We start from the raw sequence: 10,278 nt of genomic DNA on the forward strand, positions 1-10,278 counted from the left end.
GGGGGGGGGGGGGGGGGCAGTGGGGAGGAGAGGGACTGAGGAGCCGGGGGTCATAAACTCTTCATTCCATCAAGAGAGGAGGAGAAGGATCGAGGAGCATGTGGTTGGGGGGGGGGGCTGAAGAGAATGGTGGGAATGGCTCTAAGGGGATACAAACAAATAATGACCTATTGTGATGAGATGATAATATAGTTTATTTCAATAACCCACATGCTATCGCCTAGCATTCTGCCACTCATCTAATCTAAAAAAACAGAGTTCTTCAACTAAGCATCAGCGCAGCACTGTCTTATCTAAATGGATATAGAGATGACAGGATTGACAAAAATACTTCATAAATGTAACCTGAGGGCTTCCGGTTTGGGACATGTAGGAACAAGAGTGCGAATGAGAGTCTCCTGAGAACTTTGTCTTAACTACCTTAAAACTCCTTACTATACACGAACTTACATCTAAGAAATCGTTTCATTGGTTTATTTTGACATTTGCCACATTTTTTGTTGTTGCTGGAACATGCCAAAGGAAGATACTGAGCCGAAAAAGCCCAACCTAAGACCAAGTGGCAAGATAGCTAACATGGCGACTGCTGCTAAGGCTAATGACCTGGCTACGATGTTGGCGACAGAAATGGAAAAACAACGCGAACATCTGAAAGAGGACATGGCAGGTTTGATTAAAACGTCTCTGGCGCCTATCCAAGCATCCATAGCGAACTTCCACGAAATGGTGAATACATTGGGAAGGAGAGTCACCGCGGTGGAGACTTCAACAGGCGGAAACATTGACGCCCTGTTCAAGGCAGAGAAAGCCATCACGGAATTGCAAGCTCTAAATGCTACGCTGGTTGATCGCGTTGATGACCTTGAAAACCGGTCTAGAAGGGTAAATCTTCGTATTATAAATGTGCCAGAGGATAGTGAAACAGGGGACGACATGGCTACTTTTGTATCCACACTTTTGAAAGACACCATGGAGAACCTATTCTCTACACCGCCAGAACTGGACCGCACGCATCGGGCTCTGATAAAGAAACCTAAAAAGGGTCAGTCACCCAGACCTATAATCGTAGCCTTCCACAGATATCAAGACCGAGAGCGAGTTCTGCGTTGGTCAAGGCAGGGCAAGGCAATATACGAGGGTAATACACTGAGGTTTTACCCTGACCTTAGCTATAATCTCTCCAAAAAGCGTGCAGCCTTCAAGAACGTCAAAGCGGCTCTCTATCGGAAGGGAGTTCAATTCAGGCTACTCTACCCTGCGCGTTTACGCGTGACCCATGGAGGGGAAACTTTTATGTTTGAAACACCAGCGGATGCCGAGACCTTCTGTGGTATCCTGATATTTATGTTGCACTACCTGCAGTACCAATCCACACCACAATAGGTTCAGTTGACCTTCAGGGTCATTAGGTATATTGAGTTGATGAAATACTAGATAGAAAAAGTAATAACCTGCTGTTTGGATGCCCTGTCACGTTCGTAATGAAATAAATGATAACTACGATTATCGTGAGTGATTCAGTCTTTAAAACACTGAAGTTACCACATATTGGCGACGAGGATACTGGATGGATGGAATAAGTGCCGGTTTGAAGACGGATGCTACTGGATGAGTTCAGAGGGCTGAAGGTGGGACGAAGTTGCTAACAGATAATTCGAGGGGCTAACAGTGGACCGGAGGATTCATAGAGACAAACGCAAAGATGACTACGGTGATAGGCACCCTTTCTGCCTTTGACGTGAAGGAACAGACATGGGAAGAGTATTGTGAGATACTAGAGCAGTATTTTGAAGCCAACGGAATTGATGACGGAGAGAAGCAGAGAGCTATCCTCATCAGCGTGGTGGGACCAGCCACATACAAACTCATAAGGAATCTGGTGAGTCCAGATAAGCCCAGCTCGAAAACATACAGTCAGTTAAAAACTTTAATGAAAGAGCACTTCAACCCCAAACCGAGCGAAATCGTGCAGAGATATAAATTTGACTCGCGCTCCCGCCAGTCTACGGAGACCGTCAGTGCATACGTAGCAGAATTGAGACGATTAGCACATGATTGTAACTATGGTACTACACTGGAACAGATGTTAAGAGACCGCCTTGTGTGCGGTATTAATGATGACAGGATTCAAAGACGCTTGCTATCCGAAACAGACTTGACTTTTGAGAAAGCATTCAAAATTGCAGTAGCTGCAGAAGTTGCTAGTAAAAATGTTGAAGACCTACATAAGGCACCGTTAGCATGCAACAGCATGAAGACAGAGGGAACGTTGAAAAAGGAGGGAGAGTGGAAAAAGAGAGATAAAGAATGCTATCAATGTCATGGGAAGCAACACAGCGCAGCTGAGTGCAAATTTAAGGAGGCAAAGTGTCACTGTTGTGGGAAAGTAGGGCACATAGCTAAGGCTTGCCAAAATAAAAATAAAGAAGCTGCACGACCCATTGAAAAGAAAGCATACAGAGCTGAGCGGCGTTCACGTCCACATCGATCACATAATGTAGACTGTGGAAGGCAGGATGACGATAGATCTGAAGAGGAAGCATTCACATTAGCCTGCATGAAAACGGAGACATCAATTCAGAGAATAAAACCGTTTGAAGTGACTATGGAAGTGAATAAGAAGACAGTACATTTTGAAATTGATACAGGATGTAGTGTAAGCATAATGAATGAGATGAAGTTCAAGGAGATGTGGAACGAGAAGCAACGCCCTCAAATAAAACAAACAAAACTTTTACTTAAGTCATATACAAGGGAGAAAATCAAAGTAGCGGGGTAGCCGAAGTTGAAGTAAACTATGAGCGGCAGGTGAAGACATTGCCCCTAGTGGTGGTTAAAGGTACAGGACCTAGCTTGTTAGGAAGAGGATGGCTAGAGGCTCTAAAGCTGAAGTGGGAAGAAATAAAAAATGTAAGAACAGAGGCACAGAGTCTACAGGAAGTGCTCATGAGAAATGAGGATGTCTTCAAGCAAGAGTTAGGCATGTTGAAAGGCATGAAAGCAACCATTCGAGTGTCTGCTGAAGCACAGCCTAAATTCTATCGGCCCCGCTCAGTTCCTTACGCCATGAGGGCAAAAGTAGAAGAGGAGATAGATAGGCTGCTGAAGGAGGACATTATAGCTCCCGTTAAATACGCTGAGTGGGCTGCACCCATAGTTCCTGTCTTAAAGCCAAATGGTTCGGTCAGAATATGCGGAGATTACAAACTAACAGTTAACAGTGCCTCCTCACTAGAGCAATACCCTATTCCCCGCGTCGAAGACCTATTTAATACTCTGTCAGGAGGGAAACAATTCTCCAAGCTCGATTTAAGCCACGCCTATCAACAGATTGTAATGGATGATGCCTCAAAGAAATACTTAACAATAAACACACACCGAGGCCTGTTCACCTACAATAGGCTCCCAATCGGAGTTTCATCAGCGCCCGCCATTTTCCAGAGAACAATGGAAAACCTGTTACAAGGCCTTCCAAGAGTAGCTGTGTACTTAGACGACATTATTCTGACTGGGAGAGATGAAGCCGAACATCTGAGCACGTTGGATGAGGTACTTAGGTGACTGAAAGACGCTGGCCTGCGACCTCCCGGTACAGAGTAAGGTGAGAGCCATAGAGGAAGCTCCACCGCCAACCACAGTGACTGAGCTAAAGGCATATCTGGGTCTGTTGAATTATTATAATAAGTTCCTCCCTAGTCTCGCTACAAGCTTAGCCCCGTTACACAAGCTGCTGAGGAAAGATGTTTCTTGGACCTGGAACAACGAGCAGGAAGAAGCTTTTCAGAACTCAAAACAGTTGCTGAAGTCAGCTAAAGTCCTAGGTCACTATTCAGTGGACAAAGACTTGGTGCTGGCGTGTGACGCATCGCCATACGGAATAGGCGCCGTACTGTCACATGTCATGGAAGACGGTAGTGAAAAGCCTTTAGGCTTCATGTCACGCACGCTAACACCAGCAGAGAAGCGCTACTCACAGCTCGACAAGGAGGGGTTAGCTATCATTTTCGGGATCAAGAGGTTTCACAAATATATCTACGGACGAACATTCACAATCAGCACTGACCACAAACCACTGATATCACTCTTTCACGAAAAAAAGCCAGTGCCACAGATGGGGTCACCAAGAGTGCAGAGGTGGGCAACACTCCTGAGAGCTTATGAGTACAAAATCATATATAAACCTGGGAAGGAACATGCAAATGCAGACGCACTGAGCAGGTTAACACTGCCACAAACAGGGGAAGAGGACGACAGACCAGGTCCTCATGTTGGAGGTCATGGAGGACCCACCTATCACGACAACACAGGTTAGACAGTGGACAGCTAAGGACGAAACACTCTCCCAAGTGCTAGTCTGGTGTCTAAAAGGATGGCCAAGAGAGGTGGATACAATGTACAAACCCTACAGTCAGAGAAGACTGGAGCTGAGTGTGAAAGATGGGTGTGTGCTCTGGGGGGCGAGAGTGGTCGTTCCGCAGAGAGGTAGGAAAGACATTTTAAAACAGTTACACCACACACACCCAGGTATATCTAGAATGAAGGGCTTAGGACGTTCATACGTTTGGTGGCCAGGATTCCGAAATTGAGAAAGAAGTACAGTCCTGCCATACGTGTCAGGAAAGCAGAAATCCTCCAGCAGGAGCGCCGCTACACCCATGGGAGTGGCCTGAGACACCCTGGAGCCGACTGCATATTGATTACGCCGGTCCTTTTCTAGGGAAAATGTTCCTTGTCATTGTAGATGCACCCTCCAAATGGATTGACGTTGTAACACACTGGCTCGGAGTATGTACATTCAGGGGAGACCAACGCAGTGTTGAAATAATAATAAATGAATTTATTAAAGAAAGTTAAACATAAACTAATATTTCGGAATAACGATAAGGGTGAGGTGCAAATCAGTGTAGTGTTAGTTACGCAAAAGTGAAGTGTAAGTCAGTACAGAGAAGAAGGTAACGCAACAAAATGAATGCCAAGCCGGGAGGAGGAGAACCGCCTGGAGTGCAGACTGAGCCGATCTTAAATATCACTCCCAATCAGGCACACCTGGGCACACAGGGGAAACAAGCACCCAGGCACGTCAGTGCCAATGGGCGGAGTTAGGACACAGCGGCCTGGGCCGTAACAACGTGTATCCAGCAAGTACAGCAACAAGTCAAATTACCATTGAAAAGCTCAGACAGTGCTTTAGCATACATGGCCTGCCCCAGACCTTAGTATCGGATAACGGAACTTGCTTCACAAGCCAAGAGTTTAAAGCATTCCTGAAACAGAATGGCATACAGCACATAACATCCGCACCATTCCATCTGGCATCGAACGGCCTAGCGGAAAGAGCTGTACAGTCGTTCAAACAAGGAATAAAGAAAATAAAAGGAGACACTTTGGAAACAAGAATAGCTAGATTTTTGTTCAATTATAGAATCACACCGCAAACCACGACTGGATTGTCACCAGCTGAAATGCTTATGTCCAGGAGATTGCGCTCCACACTGGATCTTCTACTACCTGATGTGAAGTCAAAGATACATAAGAAACAACTCAAGCAGAAAGAACAACATGACACACATAGTAAGTGGAGGAGTTTTTCTCCTGGTGATGATGTGTACATCCGAAACTACAGTCATGGACCCCGATGGATACCCGCGGTCGTTGAAGAGAACACAGGACCTGTATCCTATACAGTACAGACCGGAGATGGACGAGTCATGAGACGCCATGTTGACCAAATCAGAAAACGGCATACAACAGTGAGCAGTGAAACGCCCATTCCCGAGGTGACTGTGGAGTCTACCAGTCTTCAGGTTCCAGATCCAGTTTTGGAGGCCCTGCCTGCAGACTCTGCTGTCACTACTTCGGTCCGAGAGAAAATGACTGTTCCTGAGACAGCCCAAGCATACCCTTCAGCTGTTGAACAGCCAGATGCAGGAGTAGATCCACTGCCTGAAAGACTTTGTGAAATAGTAGTGAGATCTCTCAAGCAAGAGCAAGAATGTGCTCTGGGACTCACTCGTGCTCTGGGACTCACTCGAAGGATGGTAGTCTACCCACCTTCCTAGTTGTTTCTAATTCTGTTCAACTAAAAAAAAAAAAAAATAAGAAAAAAAGGGAAACGTGACAGTTTGCCAGAATGTGTATGTTTGTGTTAACTGTGAGATCAGACAGTCTAGGAGTGTTTGATGTTGATGTAGTTTTGCTTTCTGTGTTAACAGGATTAAGTACAATGTCACCCATACAGTACAATTGGGATTAGTTGGGGGAATACGTGATGTTTAATCACTGGAGTAGTTTTTCTCTTAAGGGGGAGGGATGTGGTATCCTGATATTTATGTTGCACTACCTGCAGTACCACTCCACACCACAAGAGGTTCAGTTGACCTTCAGGGTCATTAGGTATATTGAGTTGATGAAATACTAGATAGAAAAAGTAATAACCTGCTGTTTGGATCATAGACATAATATACATAGACGCCGCATTGGCTGCTGGAAACAAGAAATGCGGCCGCCATCTTGGACCGGTCATACTCCTCGTTGCGTTGCAGCAGAAGACACAAGATGACAGCACTGTGCAGCATGTTCCTTCTCAAATCGGCGGACCATACTCGGGGGATTTACTTTTCACAAGTAAGATTTAACATAACCGTACTATTGGTTGTATTTTGTGAATAGAATATTACCAGAGAGCTGAGAAGGAGCAATCTTTGATATTACTGTATGAAAATCGTAGCCATCTAGCTAGGCTATGTTTACTCGGTGTTCACCCGGCTATGAACTTAGACTTGATAAGTCATATTCCATAACACTGACTTAGATTACAACTGACACAAGAAGGCTATTGTAGAAATAAATCATACTAGATTTGGCCGGCGAATTTTACACAAGTGGCACAGACTAGCCTATTGGGCAATCGCTAGCTGCTACTTGTAGCCTAAGTGTGTTGGTGGTAGCCTGACTATTTCCTGAATAAAGTAACTTTTCAATAGCTCAACTTCTTTATTTATCAAGTAGCTTAGCCAGACAAGCTACACTTTTCTTGTCATGTGAAATTAGCACAATTTAAAGTAGCTTCCTATGTAGTGAACTAGCCTACTGCTGTGTTTGTGTTTGACTGGGTGGTAGTTTTGTGTAGTGTTTTATTCATGGCAGAGTAACTGATAGTTTAGCTCACTAAAATTTTGAAGTAGCTTGCCCAACACTGTATAATTCACATGTCATTTACCCTAACAAGAATAAGATGCCTCTCAAATTCCTTTTCATTCATTTATTTATTATTTTGTATCTCTCCAGAACAACTGCCTTGTTCAAGAAGACTGTGAATGAACTGAACGGTCTCCTCACACCCCTGGAACTGAGGAAGGTGCAGCTCTTCATTGTAGTACTGCAGGGCATCGGCTACACTGTGACTGAATGTTTGATTTATGAGCTCCACCTTCATCACCTGCATTCGCCACTCTGTGTCCCATTTTCCCATCGTCTGGTTGACTCAGTCCTCTTTTATGGAGTTTACCCAGTTTACTATGCCATCTTATTTGCCCACCTGCTGTCTGAAGCACTTTTGTTCTCAGCCAAAGTGTACCCAAGCAATTTTAGCAAGGTGGGAACATACAAAATGACATGCACCAGTTGTCGAAATCATAGAACCAACTGCATGACGGTAACTCTGTCTCACTGAGCCTGTGAAGACACTCCCTGATTCTTTACTGATTGCAATGAACGGGTTGATCTTAGCAGTTTCTAAAATGTTTCTTAATTCCTTTTTATTTAATCTCTTCATTGGGGCTGGAACCTTTCTGTGAACTGTAAATAACAGATGCTGTTGATGAACCCATTGACACTGTACAAGTGACAAGTCACCTTTTTGTCTTGAATTGATGAACTGTTACACTTACTATGCCAAACCAATGTCTGATTTTTAAGGATCAGAAACAAACCTACAAACTTGCACTTTACAATATTTATGGAACTTGTCTAACAAATGCTGTTGATATTGAACCCAGTTACTCCATTTCCTTTATGCCACACCAATGTCTGTTCATCACTTTATTTTTGATGGCACTGAACTGAAAATGTTAATGGATTTTTTTCTGTAAATTTAACTCATTAAAACTTGTATCAAACCAGTTTTTGTCTATGCTGTCAAACGTGGATTAGTTATGTTCCCAGTTTTTATATTGGATGTCATCACTTTATAATATATCATATATCAGAATATTCTATTACTGTTAAGCCCACTATGAATATACACACAACCATGTTTCCTGTATCATACAGCTTTTCTACTGGGAGGTTTACAACTTATTCTGAGTCAATTTACCCAAGTTTGTCACTAAACCACATAGGCCTACTTGGAATACCCCTCAGATGTCTGAATGGCACTGATCTCACTTAAATGTTTATGGAACCTTTCTGTGGACTGTGAATAATGCTGTTGATGGAACTTTTCTGTCAACTGTGAACTATATTTAACTCATCAAACTAGTTTTGTCTATGCTGTCAAACATGGATTATGTTCCCAGTTTTGATATCGGACGTCAGGTCACTTTATCATATATCAGAATATTCTATTACTGTTAAACCCACTATGAATATTAAAATACGCTAAATCATGTGTCCTGTATCATAGCTACATGTATGACCTTTGCAGCAAAAAAAACCGCGTGAGAATCTGTTCGGTATTCAGTGAGATATGATTAATTAAGTGCGCTGACAGCTCATCTCACCGGCCAAACAGATTACACTGAGTGGAGTGGATGACCGGTCCAAGATGGCGGCTCCAAATCTCGTCAGCGCTAGTAAGGAGTGCGGCGTGAGGAGATGCGGCGTCTATGTATATTATGTCTATGGTTTGGATGCCCTGTCACGTTCGTAATGAAATAAATGATAACTACGATTATCGTGAGTGATTCAGTCTTTAAAACACTGAAGTTACCACACCTTCTACTCCCAAAAAGTTGAGAGAAACCTCAACACCTCGGCCTCTATCGAACAGGAGGACTAACGCAACATCCACCAACACCGGGTAAAGTAAGCTAATGGCTACATCTGAGACGAACTAGCACTAAGTCGCCTACTGCGGGGCTAGGCTCCAGTTATGGTATGCCGTGGACTGTTAAGGCATGTTTCAGTTTGTTATTTTTATTTTATTATTATGTATTCTTAGTTTTGTTCTTGTTCATAAGTACTTTGAATGTATAGGAGTTTTCTTCACTATTAGGTTGACTCAGGGGCTCTCTAGAGAGTAAGTTTTTGATAACGAGTTTTTGGGAGCGTTTAGAAAAGGGACGAATCCTGCGTGCTGCTAATTTAGCAGAGATAGGAGGGGTTGGGTTTATTGGGGATAATGGGGTAGGCTGGACTTTACATTCTAGTTCTGTTTGTCGTTGTCAACTTGTTGGATTTCACTGTGTATTATTACTGACTTTAATGGTGTTAGATCAAGGCATGACACGTTTTGTATGTAAAAGGTGAAATGATCACTATGTGCAAATCTGTAGGACTTCTGTGTGGCTATGGCTGATAGGTTAAATGTTGGCGGATCAACCGTCAGGTTTACATCGTGGAACGTTAAAGGTCTTAATGGCCCTGTTAAAAGAGGTAAAATACTCTCTCACATAAAAAATCTGAAAACTGATATTGCATTTCTCCAAGAAACGCACTTACGTAATGCAGATCAACTACGCTTAAAGAGACATTGGGTGGGGCAAATATTTCATTCTAGCTTTAACACCAAAGCAAGAGGTACAGCAATAATAATACATAAAAGAATTCAGTTAACTTCATCTACCTATATATCTGATCCACAAGGCCGTTATGTTATAGTATCTGGGCAACTCTTTCATATACCTGTATTACTGGTGAATATATATGCTCCTAATTGGGATGATGCTAGATTTGTGCAAATGGTTGTTTGTCAGCTACCAGACCTTAACACCCAGCTGTTGATTTTAGGGGGAGATTTTAACTGTGTTATGGATCCAAACTTGGACAGGTGCAAACCTAAAGTGCAAACTCTCTCTAAAATGGCTTGTAAGTTTTCAGAATTTTTCAGCCATGCAGCATGTGTGGATCCTTGGCGCTATTTTAATCCTCAGAGTAAAACGTTTTCATTTTTTCCTAACGTGCATCACACATATTCCAGAATAGATTATTTTTACATAGATAAGAAACTTTTGAATTCAGTGGAGAAGGTTGAGTATTCCACTATTGTAGAATCAGATCATGCCCCCATACTAATGGATCTTCATTTTCAACAAAACTACAGTAGTCGTCCACAGTGGC

The sequence above is a fragment of the Alosa sapidissima genome, chromosome 4 (assembly GCF_018492685.1).
Source record: "Alosa sapidissima isolate fAloSap1 chromosome 4, fAloSap1.pri, whole genome shotgun sequence".
NCBI classification, from domain to species: domain Eukaryota; kingdom Metazoa; phylum Chordata; class Actinopteri; order Clupeiformes; family Clupeidae; genus Alosa; species Alosa sapidissima.